The sequence below is a fragment of the Somniosus microcephalus genome, chromosome 6 (genome assembly GCF_052327205.1).
Source record: "Somniosus microcephalus isolate GS21.2 chromosome 6, FLI_Smic_1.0, whole genome shotgun sequence".
Taxonomy (NCBI): Eukaryota; Metazoa; Chordata; class Chondrichthyes; order Squaliformes; family Somniosidae; genus Somniosus; species Somniosus microcephalus.
In genome coordinates this window covers 192,468,584-192,486,034 of record NC_140992.1, presented here as the reverse complement: position 1 = coordinate 192,486,034, position 17,451 = coordinate 192,468,584, and the positions used below count along the sequence as shown (strand labels likewise).

The 17,451-nt window shown below is 46.1% G+C and overlaps 1 protein-coding gene across 1 annotated transcript in view; it reads right to left on the bottom strand.

The window, feature by feature from the left end:
* Positions 1-12,416, bottom strand: part of LOC147116293 (mixed lineage kinase domain-like protein) — a 65,298-nt gene extending 52,882 nt beyond the window's left edge. Inside the window, exon 1 of the mRNA XM_085991124.1 lies at positions 10,655-12,416. The gene's annotated coding sequence lies outside the window, so the exon portion shown is untranslated. The remainder of the gene's footprint in view (positions 1-10,654) is intronic.
* Positions 12,417-17,451: the final 5,035 nt, after the last annotated feature.

The following is a 17,451-nucleotide window of genomic DNA, read 5'->3' as shown; positions in this document are numbered from 1 at the left end:
GTACTGACAATGTAAGGATGGGTATATTTGAGGTATTGACAGTGTTAGAATGGGTATATTTGAGGTATTGACAGTGTAAGGATGGGTTTATTTGAAGTATTGACAGTGTAAGGATGCGTATATTTGAGGTATTGACAGTGTAAGGATGGGCATATTTGAGGTATTGACGATGTAAGGATGGATAAATTTGAGGTATTGACGGTGTAAAGATGGGTTTATTTGAGGTACTGACAATGTAAGGATGGGTATATTTGAGGTATTGACAATGTAAGGATGGGTATATTTGAGGTATTGACAGTGTAAGGATGGACATATTTGAGGTATTGACAATGTAAGGATGCGCATATTTGAGGTATTGACACTGAAAGGATGGGTATATTTGAGGTATTGACAGTGCAAGGATAGGCATATTTGAGGTATTGACTATGTAAGGATGGGTATATTTGAGGTATTGGCAGTGTACGGAGGGGAATATTTGAGGTATTGACTATGTAATGATGGGTATATTTGAGGTACTGACTATGTAAGTATGGGTATATTTGAGGTATTTTCAGTGTTAGAATGGGTGTATTTGAGGTATGGACAGTGTCTAAAGGTGGATATATTTGAGGTATAGACAGTGTATAAGGATGGGTATATTTGAGGTATTGACTGTTAGGATGGGTATATTTGAGGTATTGACGATGTAAGAATGGATATATTTGAGGTATTGACAGTGTAAGGATGGATATATTTCAGATATTGACAGTGTAAGGATGGATATATTTGAGATATTGACAGTATTAGGATGGATATATTTGAGGTATTGACAGTGTAAGGATGAATATATTTGTGGTATTGACAGTGTAAGGATGGGTATGTTTGAGGTATTGACAGTGTAAGGATGGGTATATTTGAGGTATTGACAGTGTAAGGATGGGTATATTTGAGGTGTTGACAGTGTAAGGATGAGTATATTTGTGGTATTGACAGTGTAAGGATGGGTATATTTGAGGTATTGACGATGTAAGGATGGGTATATTTGAGGTAATGACGATGTAAGGACGGATATATTTGAGGTATTGACAGTGCAAGGATGGGTATATTTGAGGTATTGACGGTGTACGGATGGGTATATTTGAGGTACTGACAGTGTAAGGATGGGTATATTTGAGGTATTGACGATGTAAGGATGGGTATATTTGAGGTATTGACGGTGCACGGATGGGTATATTTGAAGTATTGACAGTGTAAGGATGGTTATATTTGAGGTATTGACAGTGTAAGGATGGGTTTATTTGAGGTATTGACGATGTAAGGATGGATATATTTGAGGTATTGACAGTGTAAGGATGGGTTTATTTGAGGTATTGACAATGTAAGGATGGGTATATTTGAAGTATTGACAGTGTAAGGATGGATATATTTGAGGTATTGAAAGTGTAAGGATGGATATATTTGAGGTATTGACAGTGTAAGGATGGATATATTTGAGGTATTGACAGTGTAAGGATGGGTATATTTGAGGTATTGACAGTGTAAGGATGGGTTTATTTGAGGTATTGACAGTATAAGGATGGGTATATTTGAGGTATTGATGATGTAAGGATGGATATATTTGAGGTATTGACAGTGTAAGGATGGATATATTTGAGGTATTGACGATGTAAGGATGGATATATTTGAGGTATTGACAGTGTAATGATGGGTTTATTTGAGGTATTGACAGTGTAAGGATGGGTTTATTTGAGGTATTGACAGTGTAAGGATGGGTATATTTGAGGTATTGACGATGTAAGGATGGATATATTTGAGGTATTGACAGTGTAAGGATGGGTTTATTTGAGGTATTGACAATGTAAGGATGGGTATATTTGAGGTATTGACAGTGTAAGGATGCGCATATTTGAGGTATTGACACTGAAAGGATGGGTATATTTGAGGTATTGACAGTGCAAGGATGGGCATATTTGAGGTATTGACGATGTAAGGATGGATAAATTTGAGGTATTGACAGTGTAAAGATGGGTTTATTTGAGGTACTGACAATGTAAGGATGGGTATATTTGAGGTATTGACAATGTAAGGATGGGTATATTTGAGGTATTGACGGCGTAAGGATGCGCATATTTGAGGTATTGACACTGAAAGGATGGGTATATTTGAGGTATTGACACTGCAAGGATGGGCATATTTGAGGTATTGACAATGTAAGGATGCGCATATTTGAGGTATTGACACTGAAAGGATGGGTATATTTGAGGTATTGACAGTGCAAGGATGGGCATATTTGAGGTATTGACTGTGTAAGGATGGGTATATTTGAGGTATTGACAGTGTAAGGATGGGTATATTTGAGGTATTGGCAGTGTACGGAGGGGAATATTTGAGGTATTGTCTATGTAATGATGGGTATATTTGAGGTACTGACTATGTAAGTATGGGTATATTTGAGGTATTTTCAGTGTAACAATGGGTATATTTGAGGTATGGACAGTGTCTAAAGGTGGATATATTTGAGGTATAGACAGTGTATAAGGATGGGTATATTTGAGGTATTGACTGTTAGGATGGGTATATTTGAGGTATTGACAGTGTAAGGATGGGTATATTTGAGGTATTGACAGTGTAAGGATGGATATATTTGAGATATTGACAGTCTAAGGATGGGTATATTTGTGGTATTGACAGTGTAAGGATGGCTATGTTTGCGGTATTGACAGTGTAAGGATGGGTATATTTGAGGTATTGACAATGTAAGGATGGGTATGTTTGAGGTATTGACAATGTAAGGATGGGTATATTTGAGGTATTGACTATGTAAGGATGGGTATATTTGAGGTATTGACAGTGTAACGATGGGTATATTTGAGATATTGACGATGTAATAATGCATATATTTCAGGTGTTGACAATGTAAGGATGGGTATATTTGAGGTAATGACAGTGTAAGGATGGGTATATTTGAGGTATTGACGATGTAAGGATGGATATATTTGAGGTATTGACAGTGTAAGGATGGGTTTATTTGAGGTATTGACGATGTAAGGATGGATATATTTGAGGTATTGACAGTGTAAGGATGGTTATATTTGAGGTAACGACAGTGTAAGGATGGGTTTATTTGAGGTATTGACGATGTAAGGATGGATATATTTGAGATATTGACAGTGTAAGGATGGGTTTATTTGAGGTACTGACAATGTAAGGATGGGTATATTTGAGGTATTGACAGTGTTAGAATGGGTATATTTGTGGTATTGACGATGGAAGAATGGATATATTTGAGGTATTGACAGTGTACGGACGGGAATATTTGAGGTATTGACTATGTCATGATGGGTATATTTGAGGTACTGACTGTGTAAGTATGGGTATATTTGAGGTATTTTCAGTGTAACAATGGGTATATTTGAGGTATGGACAGTGTCCAAAGGTGGATATATTTGAGGTATAGACAGTGTATAAGGATGGGTATATTTGAGGTATTGACTGTTAGTATGGGTATATTTGAGGTATTGACGATGTAAGAATGGATATATTTGAGGTATTGACGGTGTATGGATGGATATATTTGAGATATTGACTATGTAAGGATGGGTATATTTGAGGTATTGAAAGTGTAAGGATGGATATATTTGAGATATTGACAGTGTAAGGATGGATATATTTGAGATATTGACAGTATTAGGATGGATATATTTGAGGTATTGACAGTGTAAGGATGGGTATATTTGAGGTATTGACAGTGTAAGGATGGGTATGTTTGAGATATTGACTATGTATGGATGGGTATATTTGAGGTATTGACAGTGTAAGGATGAGTATATTTGTGGTATTGACAGTGTAAGGATGGTTATATTTGAGGGAACGACAGTGTAAGGATGGGTATATTTGAGGTATTGACAGTGTAAGGATGGGTATATTTGAGGTATTGACAGTGTAAGGATGGGTATATTTGAGGTATTGACGATGTAAGGATGTGTATATTTGAGGTATTGACAGTGTAAGGATGGATATATTTGAGGTATTGACAGTGTAAGGATGGGTTTATTTGAGGTACTGACAATGTAAGGATGGGTATATTTGAGGTATTGACAGTGTAAGGATGGGCATATTTGAGGTATTGACGATGTAAGGATGGATATATTTGAGGTATTGACAGTGTAAAGATGGGTTTATTTGAGCTATTGACAATGTAAGGATGGGTATATTTGAGGTATTGACAGTGTAAGGATGGGCATATTTGAGGTATTGACAGTGTAAGGATGAGTATATTTGAGATATTGACAGTGTAAGGATGGGCATATTTGAGGTATTGACAGTGTAAGGATGGGCATATTTGAGGTATTGACTGTTAAGTCTGTGTGTTATAGTGAGAATTACTACACAGACCACAAGAGTAAATTTTAACAGGTCTTTACTAGTCGAAGGTCAGGGCGGAACTGCCCAATAAATCATTACACAGCACTTATATACCGGTGTGGTCACCACCGGTATTACAGTATACAGCAGCCAAGATAAAGTAGTGCAACACTTAAAATAGTTCTCTTAAAGGTGGAACGGTTACATACACCACATTGACTATGTAAGGATGGGTATATTTGAGGTTTTGACAGTGTAAGGATGGGCATATTTGAGGTATTGACGATGTAAGGATGGATATATTTGAGGTATTGGCAGTGTACGGATGGGTAAATTTGAGGAATTGACAGTGTTAGGATGGGTATATTTGAGGTATTGACGATGTAAGAATGGATATATTTGAGGTATTGACAGTGTATGGATGGATATATTTGAGGTATTGACTATGTAAGGATGGGTATATTTGAGGTACTGACTATGTAAGTATGGGTATATTTGAGGTATTTTCAGTGTAACAATGGGTATATTTGAGGTATGGACAGTGTCTAAAGGTGGGTATATTTGAGGTATAGACAGTGTATAAGGATGAGTATATTTGTGGTATTGACAGTGTAAGAATGGGTATATTTTGGGATTGACGATGTAAGGATGGGCACATCTGAACTGTCAACGACATCTACATCTCTAGAATGAATAAGAAAAAGGTGTCATGTATATATATATATCACTTTATGCTTGCAGATACACTGTATATATTTATTTATTGTATATATATAAAATCTATTTGTTTATATGCAAATTTTGGAGAGCATTTGTCGCACTGCAAACTTTATGTTAAGTCTGTGTGTTCTAATTATTGTTAATAAGAATCACTGCACACAGACCACAAGAGTAAATTCAACAGGTCTTTACTAGTCGGAGGTCAGGCTGAACTGCCCAATAAATCATTACACAGCACTTATATACCGGTGTGGTCACCACCGGTATTAAAGTATACAGCAGCCAAGATAAAGTAGTGCATCTCTTAAAATAGTTCTCTTAAAGGTGGAACGGTTACATACACCACAATCCTCCCTTTTTAGCTTAACAGTATATATTCCCCATTAAACATAACATAATAACATATATACACAACTTCATGTAAAAACAGTTCACAGATTCAGTCTCTGAGGAGGCCTCCTGATCCGAGACAGATAACACCTTTCAGGGGTCTCTGGTTCTCGTTGCTGGGGTGACTCATCTGGTTGATCCCCTATGGATAGGACATCATCATCAGGTATATTCACTTCTGAGGTAGATGCTTCAGGTTCACTAACTTCCTCCATGGTTGTCTCTGTCGTAACCATGGGCTCGACCCTTGTTCTCGATCCCACCAGTTGGTCAGCATGACGTCGCATTACATTTTCACCAACATCTACCGTGTACATCAGGGGTCCTTGTCTGGCCCGAATTGTTCCAGATTGCCATTTCTCGTTTTTATAGTCCCTGGCTAACACCGGTTGTCCTATTTCAACTTTCAAAACCTCCTGTTATAGAACATCATGGCAGGACTTTGGTTTGTTGTTGCATGGGTGGCGTTTCGATATGCTAGTAGGAAATTGTCCACCTTGTGTTGCAGTGGAATCTGATCTTCACTCATGGCCTTTATTGCCTTTTTGAACGTCTGTACAAACCTCTCGGCCAGCCCATTCGTAGCTGGATGATATGGGGCAGAGGTATAATGTTTCACCCCATTCTTCTTCAGGAATTTCTGGAATTCCTCTGACACGAACTGTGGTCCGTTGTCTGAACATATTTGCTCTGGCAATCCATTTCTTGCAAATATCGTTCTTAGCACCGCGATCGTCTTCTCCGAGGTAGTGGTAGTCATTTTAATCACTTCTGGCCATTTAGAATGTGCGTCCACCGCAATTAAAAACATGGAATCCATGAATGGACCAGCAAAGTCAATATGTACACGTTGCCATGGGGTTGAAGGCCATTCCCATGGATGCAGCGGTGCAATTGGAGGTGCATTTTGGACTTTTTGGCACCCTGAGCAGCTTTTCGTCAGATCCTCTATCTGTTGGTCGACACCCGGCCACCACACATAAGCCCTAGCAAGGCTTTTCATCTTGACTCCCCCCAGATGACCTTCATGTAGTTCTTTTAGAACTCTCCCTCTTAACTTAGGAGGGATAATCACCCTTGTTCCATACATCAATGTTCCCTGACAGATGGACAGCTGTTCTCGTCTTGCTGAGAGTGCCGGTAACAGTGGATCACCATGGGCTGGCCATCCCTTTACTGTCAATTCGTAGACCCGGGACAGTGTCGGGTCATTCCTAGTCTCCCTTTCAATATTTGCATTGGTGACAGGTAAACATTCGATGATGGTCGAGTGAAATAACTCCACCGGGTCAACCGTCGGTGCCTCCTCCTCAGTAGGTAGTGGCAGGCGCGACAGCCCATCAGCATTACCATGCTGCTTTGTACCTTTGAATTCTATCTGATATTGATGTGCCCCTAGGAAAAGGGACCATCTCTGGAGCCTCTGTGCTGTCATCACCGAAACACCCTTCTTAGGGTTAAAAATGGATACCAACGGCTGGTGGTCTGTCAGCAGTGTAAACTTCTGGCCCTGCAGGTAATGATTAAACTTCTTTACTCCCCACACAAGGCTGAGAGCCTCCCTATCTATCTGAGCATAGTTGCGCTCAGCGGAGGTCAATGATCTGGATGCAAATGCGACTGGCCTTTCCAAGCCATTTGGCAACTTGTGTGAGAGTACTGCTCCAATACCATAAGGAGAAGCATCACAAGCTAAACGAATAGGTAGCATTGGGTTGAAGTGAGCCAACACTTCCTCTGAGGTGATCAATGCCTTGCTTTTGCGAAAGGCCTTCTTACAGTCCTCGCTCCACTTCCATGGTACTTCTTTCTGCAAAAGAGCGTTCAGCGGGTGCAGCACCGTGGATAGATTTGGCAGAAACTTATGGTAATAGTTAATCAACCCTTGGAACGACCTCAACTGGGATACATTTTCCGGAGCGGGAGCCTTCACAACAGCTTCAATCTTGTCAGGTGACTTGTACAGCCCCTCCTGGTCAATGACATGACCACAGTACGAGATCCGTTTCTGAAAGAACTCACATTTCTGGCGATTAACTCGAAGTCCATATTCCTTCAATCTGGTGAGCACCAGTTTCAAATTTGCAAGGTGTTCCTCATCATCATCTCCTGTAATCAGGATATCGTCCAAGTAACATTGAGTGCTTGGAATTCCCTGTAATACCTGCTCCATGGCCCTCTGCCAAATTGCTGGAGCCGAAGCCACTCCAAAAACCAGTCTATTATATCGATACAAGCCTCTGTGCGTGTTGATTGTGAGATACTGGCGCGACTCTTCCTCAACTTCCATCTGTAAGTACGCTTGCGCCAGGTCTATCTTGGTGAAGTGTTTCCCGCCAGACAATGAAGCAAAGATATCCTCAATCCGCGGAAGCGGATATTGCACCGTGTGAAGCACCGGATTAACCGTGATCTTGAAGTCTCCACAGATGCGGACCTTCCCTGGTTCCCCTGGCTTGTTACTCGATGAACGCTTCATGACGGGAACAATGGGCGTGGCCCACTCACTCCAGTCCACCTTAGACAGTACTCCTGAACGTTCTAGCCCTTCCAGCTCAGCTTCCACAGCAGGTCGTATCGCATAAGGTGCCGGTCTGGCTTTGAAAAATTTTGGGTTTGCATGTTCTGCAATCTTGATTTTTGCCGTAATTCCTCTCAGTGTTCCCAGTCCCTGTTGGAACACCTCTTTAACCTCATCCAATATTCTGGACAATCGTTCGGGTTTGACATCTTTTTTTCCGGAATCTACCGTTATTGCTTTTAGGGAGTGCCAGTCCATATTTATTTTTCTGATCCACTCCCGTCCCAGAAGTGGTGGACCTCCCTCAGGTAGTACATATAAGTCCATTCCTTGGTGTTCTTTGCCCTTGTGTACCACCTTGACTTTTATCTTTCCAATGGGGTATACTCTTTGCCCCGTGTATGTCTGCAATACTATCTCCGTATCCCGTAGGGGAATATGTGTGAATAACCTTTTGTAATCTTGCTTATTCATGACCGTCAACGCCGATCCGGTGTCCAATTCCATCTTCACTTGGACTCCTGCTATCTGAAGTGTGACCCAGATAGTTTGTAGGTCAGCTTCCTTACTCACATTGTGAATTCTCAGACTACCCAGTTCCTTGCTGTTGGAGTCTGAATCCGAATTCTGTTCATCCGAACTCTTCTCAGCCACCTTATGTACCTTTCTGCACTTTTCCTGCGGTGACTTTTTGTTGCTGGTCTTCTTTCCTGACCGGCATACTTTAGCTATGTGACCAAGCTTGCCACATTTTCTACATTCCTGATTTTTAAACCAGCATTGGTTCTGATCGTGTGTTGTCTTTCCACAACGATAACATTTCGCTGTACCCAAAGCCATTTGATCTACGCTGAGTACCGCTGCCTTCAGCTGCATTTCCACAGTGCCTCTCGCTGCGGCTTCGTGCGATGCTGCAATAGTGACAGCCTTATCAAGTGTAAGATCATCCTCTTCAAGCAGCCGCTTTTGTGTTCCTTCTTTCGACAATCCACACACGAATTTGTCTCTCAGTGCCTCTGTCAGACTTTCCCCAAACTGACAGTATTTCGCTAGCTTACGCAGTTCAATTAAATACTCCGCGTTGCTTTCCTCTTTCAGTTGCGTTCTCACATAAAATTTAAATCGTTCCGCTAACATCAGCGGTGTGGGGTTCAAATGATTTCTCAGGACAGCAACAATATTAGCGAAAGCCTGATCCGCCGGTTTAGCTGGTGATAGAAGATGCTTCAATAGCCCGTATGTCTTCGCACCCATTGAGTTTAGTAAGGTTAGTGCTTTATCTTCATCTGATATTTTATTTGCCTTACAATAAATCTCTATGCGTTTTACATACGTGGCCCAATCTTCAACATCGGGATCGAAATCGTTGATGTTACCACGCTTAGGCATCCTCGCAATCTTCTTGAGAAACAAAAAGATTTTTTTTTTTTTTTTCAAAATGGCGGTTTCCCGCGCTTGTCTTCTTCCCCCGCCTACGAAAATGGCGGCTTCCCGCGTTTGCCTTTCTCCCCCGCTGGCTGTAATGGCAATTGCCGTATTGCTGCGTTCGCCCTCCCCAGCGGTTCTCAAATCGTGCCTCCCAGCCCCTCTTGCAGTCCGGTCCTTTCCCCCGGCTGCGGCTGAGTTCTCCGCGGTTTAAATTTTTTTTTTTTTTTTAATTTTCTCCCGCGCCTCGCGGCCTCGGTAGCTGCCCGGCCTTTTTTCCCGGTCGCGGTCGAGCTCTCTCTCGACGCTGTTGCGTCTCCCAGCCCGCTTGCAGCCCAGTCTTTTACACCGGCTGCGTTTGCATTCACCGCGGCTCCCGTGCCTTACGCTGCCCCAGTCTCAGCGTCTCTGGCCCCGACTTCTGTCCGGCTCTTTTCCCCCCGGCCGTGGTCGAGTTCTCCGCCCTTATATCCTCCGTTTTTCCCTCCCCTACTTCACAGCCAACGTGGCCGACTTGCTGCTCGTTGCTGATCGGCTTACCCACCACCGTGATAGAAGGGATGATCACTGCCTGTTGCTGATGGAAGGCTTCGTGTCAGGATTCTTCCTTGCTCTTCAGACCTGAGTCTTTCTCAGCAGGATGATGAGGGCGGATGCCTCTTCTCGACGCCCGTTAAACTGCCTTGGATATATCTCTGCCGCAGGGTAAGATCGTCATCGTCGCCACTGTTAAGTCTGTGTGTTCTAGTTATTGTTAATAAGAATCACTGCACACAGACCACAAGAGTAAATTCAACAGGTCCTTACTAGTCGGAGGTCAGGCTGAACTGCCCAATAAATCATTACACAGCACTTATATACCGGTGTGGTCACCACCGGTATTACAGTATACAGCAGCCAAGATAAAGTAGTGCATCTCTTAAAATAGTTCTCTTAAAGGTGGAACGGTTACATACACCACACTTTACAATTGACATAAAACACAACAAATCGCAATTGTACAACCTGAGAAGAAAATCAGAAAGAAAAGGGCCAGTGGTTTCCTGTTGTGTAGTTTTTTTCTGACGTTGAGATAATCTTAAGAGTTTGTTGAGAAAGTGTTCAAACACCTGCCAGTCTGCAACAACCTCTAAAATCAACAGCTGGCCTCATGTTGAGCTCTACAGTTCAGCCATGCATGCACGGATTTGCTCACGGTTGATTTGATCACGATTTTTTCGCCTGAATTAAAAACCCAGGAGGTTGTATGCATACCTTTTGAATTTATCGCAATCCTTTTCTCTGCCTTCTGTCCAAAAATAGAAGCTCCTACAGCCGGCAGCCAGGTTTCCAATCTCACTTCCTGTAAAATTCTTTCAAAGTTTTCCCTCTGCCTGCTGACCTTTGCTGTTCCCGCCTCATAACCTCTAACCTCAGCAGCTATTGAACATTCACTGGGTACGCCCCTGTGGAATTTGCTATCTTCCTATCACAAGTGTCCTAGGTCGTCCTCTCCATCTTTGCAGAGCTCACCTGCCTGTCACTCCGAAACCATCATCAGACACCACCTGATGGGGCTTTATGGTTACTGCAGGCAGGCAGCAGAAAATTGTATTCCAAAACTTTACCGGGTTTAAATTGGATAGCCCCCGAAAAGAGGCATGGGGATCGTGATGCGCGATTATCCTGCACCTGTTCAGTGCAATGCAGGCAGCACGCCAACTTCGTGCTGCCTGCTCATTATAATGATTTCTGCGTGCAGACAGCGCTAACCGCACTCTTCATTGGCTGCGCGCGTTAGCAGGGGGCCTGATATGGTTACTTCCGAGCACTACTTAAAGCAAGCCTGCACTGCTTAAAGGTAGCCTGCACCTCTTTAAGGGAAGGTGCATTGTGGCTGCTGGAGGTGCTGAGATCATTAGGTATAGTGTGATGTGAAACAAGCAACAATGGCTGATCATGGAAGAGAGCATGCACCAAGGTTTTTGGACACCGCACTGCAGGCCTTGGCGGAGGACATGGAAATGAGGAGAGATGTCCTGTATTTGTAGCTGGTCAGGAGACACACGATGAGAAGGCAGCCACGGAGGTCAATGCCAGGAGTCATGCCCCGAGAACCTGGATGCGGTGCCGCAAGAAGTTTAATGACCTCACACGAGTGGTCAAGGTCAGTGAATGCATCTTCAAAAGCCGTATCCTACCAACCGCACCACTAGCCTTACAAACTGCTCAATTCACCACACCCCATCACTCACCTACCAACAATCTCTATTAATCAGGACTCATACCTGACATTCAATGCTTCACCTCACCCTCACACACTTACCACTGCTGAAAGCCTCACATTCTCATCTCACAGCTTGCACACACTGTCAGCTATTCAACCATGACAGCCACATCACCCAAACATATTGCATAACGCTCACTGACACACTTCCCTCTCTCTTGCAGGAGAAGGTGGCACACAACTGGAGGCAGCAGGAATTAACCAAAGTGGGAGAGGCGCGCCTACATGTTCTAACCCCCATGGAGGAGATGGTGCTGGCCATCATGGGAAGGGCCATTGCCGAGGCCGTGGCCAGCGGTGGGGCTGAATTCATTGAAGATGACGATATCCTCATACCTAATCTTCCTTTCACATCCCACTTACACCTCATCCCACAATCTTTTCTGACTTACAAGCTGCAGATGGTGTAAGCATGCATTTCTTACTTTCTCCTCTTCCCTCACCACAACTTTATCCTTGTCCCTTTTTCCTTTCAGATACCCAAGAACTGCAACCTGCCCAGGCAGTGGAGGAAGACCAAGAAGAGAGTGACAATGAAGACACACGTCACTCGCTTTCACACTTGCAGCCACCAGCTCAGATACTGACACTGCGCGTATCTTAAAGGATAGCATAGAGGTGGGATCTGCATGTGAGACACGGGGCACAAGTGCGCTGCGGCCAGGGCAGGGGGAAAGGATAGAGCTGAGAGCCGAAAGTCCTTCAGCTCCTGCCACACCATTCCCTGTAGAGCTTTGAAATTTGAAACAACTATGGAAAGCACCAAAAACGGGTAGAGTTGTAGCAACAGCCAGAAGAAATCAACCAGCAACTAGCCTGTAAGCAGTTGATGATCCCTTTAAATAGCGCTGGTGGGGGGATCCTTCATGCTACTTAACATCGTGTTTAGCTGTGCGATGTTAAGAGAGGGTGTTGGCTGGAGCGTGGTGCTCCAAAATGGCAGCACTGGCTTCAAATCAGCGTTGCATGCTGATTGACGTCATGATCTGCCTGCTCTGCAAGCTTCTGGTGGACGTTAAGTGCGCACGCTAACACCTTTACCAAGATGGTGTCCGGCACACTTCGCATCAGAAGTGTGTGTGCAAGCATCGCGGACACCATTTTGGAACCCTAAGGGGCCTCGTAGCGCCCAAAAAACAGGCGCTACTGAGTCCAATTTCACACCCGACTTCTTTCTTCCCCTTTCTGCTCCCCATCAATTCCATTTTCTCTCTTCTCCCTCTCTCCTGAAGGTGCCGATTATTGCTGGATTGCTACGCCACAGGCAGCAGCTGTTCTCTTGGAGATCTTGCCAAGTGAGCATTCTTCGTGTGAAGGTGTGGACAGTGAATGTTGGCTGGATATTCAACTGTGTTCTGCCGAAGCAAAGAAAGCGACATTTACATAGCATCTTTCACAAACCCAGGGCGTCCCAAAATATTTTACAGCCTATTAAGTACTTTTGAAGTGTAGTCGCTGTTGTAATGTAGGAAACGCAGCAGCACGCAGCAATTTGCACACAGCAAGGTCCCACAAATATTCATGAGATAGATGACCAGATGATCTATTTTTAGTGATGTTGGTTGAGGGAGAAATATTGGCCAGGACAGCGGGGAGAACTCCCCTGCTCTTCTTCGAGCTGGTGCTATGGGATTTTTTATGTCCACCTGAGAGGGCAGACATTGGTTTAACGTCTCATCCGAAAGATGGCACCTCTGCTCCTTCAGCACTGCACTGGAGTTTGAGTCTGGATTATGTGCTCAAATCTCTGGAGCGGGGCTTGAACCCACTGACCTTCTGACTCGGAGGTGAGAGTGCTACCCACTGACACTTTAAAAGTACAGGAAAATTAAGTTTTTACCTCGATTGTCTGCGATCCTGTTGCTCTGCTCCTGGGCCCAGACTGGCTGCTCCTCCACAGTTCGATGCAACTTTGCTAGTAAATAGCACTACTCCCTTCCTGTCTTAATGCGTCACTTCCTTCACCAGAATCCCCCAAAATCCCGATGGGAATTCCCAGCTGCTCAGGAGTCCTGGGAATTTCCAGATTCTCTGGGTCCTGTCTAGTAACTTGCATTGGCTGCTCCCTGATTGAGGACTGTGATGAGGACAGATGGGAATTGGCTTTTGGCCCCTTCAAAAGAGCACTCCGAAGCAGGTAGACACAACCCATGTAGAGGACAGCTATGTAAATGCACCCAGCAGCACTGAAATGCACTCCGGTATAGCACCCCCGACAAGTGCACTGCCTGATGTGGAACTGAAAAACATAGACCAGGAAGGTCCCAGGTTCGATTCCTGTCGATACCCTGACATCAACCCTGCTACAATTGGTCCCAGTGCGCCTGATCCTGGCTACAAACTTCACGTGTGTGGGCATCAGGCGAGGATAAGATCTTGTTCAGCTGTGATGCACCCCTTGGTCGAGCAGCTGGCTGACTTTCTCTGTCGAGCCTCACACATGAAGAATGGCTACGTGAGTGAGTTGCAATCTGTATTGTAGCATGCAGTTAGCATCTTGAGAGAGAGGAGGGGAGAAATTTCAGTGAAGCCGGGTTTAAGAGTTTGCACGTTTACTGCATCTGGACACATGTTGTACAGAAATAAATTTATTTTCATTGTTTCGGTGTGATGCACTCTGATACTTCATGGCCACATTTCAGAGTTACAGATACACTTCCAGTCCAAAGGTTTCCAGGACAGGACTGGATCGGTACAGTGCCGGTGAGCTAACACAATCCCACCAGGACTAAAACATCGCTACAAGTGCCCCCCTAATTAGGTCACCACCAATGCACAAATAGTCCACCTAAACTAAAATAAAAACAGAAACTAAATCATAATCTGGTTTGTTTCATTAATAATAGTTAACATCCTGTGGTGCCCACCGGTCATGGAAGGCCTCAAGTCTAATCCCTGATTAGGGCACTGCCTGATCCCTCTCCAGGGCCACTCGAGCATGGATAAGAGCGAGGAAGAGAGGCAGACAGTCGGGGTCTCCAGCCAGGCCTATTTTACCCCAGTGATATTCGGGAGTGAGTTACAGGCTGGAATCTAATCGAGGGGTTCAGATAGTTTATATATAGAATAATGGATACCTGGAAGTGAGTCACAGGCTGGAATCTAATCGAGGGTTTCAGATAGTTTATATACAGAAAAATGGATACCCGGGAGTGAGTCACAGGCTGGAATCTAATCGAGGGGTTCAGATAGTCTATATAAAGAATAATGGATACCCGGGAGTGAGTTACAGGCTGGAATCTAATCGAGGGGTTCAGATAGTTTATATATAGAATAATGGATACCCGGAAGTGAGTCACAGGCTGGAATCTAATCGAGGGGTTCAGATAGTTTATATATAGAACTAGCTGGGGGTGCCCGGCGGTGCCGAGGCTTTTTCGAGGGCATGTTGTTGTTGGAAGAGAGAGAGAGAGCGAGAGACTGGGGGTAAGAGAGAGAGCGCGAGAGACTGGGGGTAAGAGAGAGAGCGCGAGAGACTGGGGGTAAGAGAGAGAGCGTGAGAGACTGGGGGTAAGAGAGAGAGCGACTGGGGGTAAGAGAGAGCGACTGGGGGAAGAGAGAGCGACTGGGGGGGAAGAGAGAGCGACTGGGGGGAAGAGAGAGCGACTGGGGGGAAGAGAGAGCGACTGGGGGGGAAGAGAGAGCGACTGGGGGGAAGAGAGAGCGACTGGGGGGAAGAGAGAGCGACTGGGGGGAAGAGAGAGCGACTGGGGGGAAGAGAGAGCGACTGGGGGGGAAGAGAGCGCGACTGGGGGGGAAGAGAGCGCGACTGGGGGGAAGAGAGAGCGACTGGGGGGAGAGAGAGAGACTGGGGGGGAGAGAGAGAGACTGGGGGGGAGAGAGAGAGACTGGGGGGGAGAGAGAGAGACTGGGGGGAGAGAGAGAGACTGGGGGGGAGAGAGAGAAACTGGGGGGAAGAGAGAGCGACTGGGGGGGAAGAGAGAGAGCGAGTGGGGGGGAAGAGAGAGAGCGAGTGGGGGGGAAGAGAGAGAGCGAGTGGGGGGGAAGAGAGAGAGCGAGTGGGGGGGAAAAGAGAGCGAGTGGGGGGAAGAGAGAGAGCGAGTGGGGGGGAAGAGAGAGAGCGAGTGGGGGGGAAGAGAGAGAGCGAGTGGGGGGGAAGAGAGAGAGCGAGTGGGGGGGAAGAGAGAGAGCGAGTGGGGGGGAAGAGAGAGAGCGAGTGGGGGGGAAGAGAGAGAGCGAGTGGGGGGGGGAAGAGAGCGAGCGAGTGGGGGGGAAGAGAGCGAGTGGGGGGGAAGAGAGAGTGCGAGTGGGAGGGAAGAGAGAGAGCGAGTGGGGGGGAAGAGAGAGAGCGGCTGGGGGGGGAGAGAGAGCGGCTGGGGGGGAAGAGAGAGAGCGACTGGGGGGGAAGAGAGAGAGCGAGTGGGGGGGAAGAGAGCGAGTGGGGTGGAAGAGAGAGAGCGAGTGGGGGGGAAGAGAGAGAGCGAGTGGGGGGGAAGAGAGAGAGCGAGTGGGGGGGAAGAGAGAGAGCGAGTGGGGGGGAAGAGAGAGCGAGTGGGGGGGAAGAGAGAGAGCGAGTGGGGGGGAAGAGAGAGAGGGGGGAAGAGAGAGAGCGAGTGGGGGGGAAGAGAGAGAGCGAGTGGGGGGGAAGAGAGAGAGCGAGTGGGGGGGAAGAGAGAGAGCGAGTGGGGGGGAAGAGAGAGAGCGAGTGCGGGGAAGAGAGAGAGAGCGAGTGGGGGGGGAAGAGAGAGAGCGTGAGTGGGGGGGAAGAGAGAGAGCGCGCGAGTGGGGGGGAAGAGAGAGAGCGAGTGGGGGGGAAGAGAGAGAGCGAGTGGGGGGGAAGAGAGAGAGCGAGTGGGGGGGGAAGAGAGAGGGCGAGTGGGGGGGGAAGAGAGAGAGCGAGTGGGGGGGGGAAGAGAGAGAGCGAGTGGGGGGGGAAGAGAGAGAGCGAGTGGGGGGGAAGAGAGAGAGCGAGTGGGGGGGAAGAGAGAGAGCGAGTGGGGGGGAAGAGAGAGAGCGAGTGGGGGGGAAGAGAGAGAGCGAGTGGGGGGGAAGAGAGAGAGCGAGATTGGGAGTGTGAGAGAGAGCGAGATTGGGAGTGTGAGAGAGAGAGAGATTGGGAGTGTGAGAGAGAGAGAGATTGGGAGTGTGAGAGAGAGATTGGGAGTGTGAGAGAGAGATTGGGAGTGTGAGAGAGAGAGAGATTGGGAGTGTGAGAGAGAGAGAGATTGGGAATGTGAGAGAGAGAGAGAGAGAGATTGGGAGTGTGAGAGAGAGAGATTGGGAGTGTGTGAGAGAGAGACAGGGAGTGTGAGAGAGAGAGATTGGGAGTGTGAGAGAGGGATTGGGAGTGAGAGAGAGAGAGAGATTGGGAGTGTGAGAGAGAGAGAGACTGGGAGTGTGAGAGAGAGAGAGAGATTGGGAGTGTGAGAGAGAGAGACTGGGAGTGAGAGAGAGAGAGATTAGAAGTGTGAGAGAGAGACTGGGAGTGTGAGAGAGAGAGAGATTGGGAGTGTGAGAGAGAGAGAGAGAGATTGGGAGTGTGAGAGATAGAGAGATTGGGAGTGTGAGAGAGAGAGACTGGGAGTGTGAGAGAGAGAGAGATTGGTAGCGTGAGAGAGAGATTGGGAGCGTGAGAGAGAGATTGGGAGTGAGAGAGAGAGAGAGATTGGGAGTGTGAGAGAGAGATTGGGAGTGTGAGAGAGAGATTGGGAGTGTGAGAGAGAGAGATTGGGAGTGTGAGAGAGAGAGAGATTGGGAGTGTGAGAGAGATTGGGATTGTGAGAGAGAGAGAGACTGGGAGTGTGAGAGAGAGAGGGACTGGGAG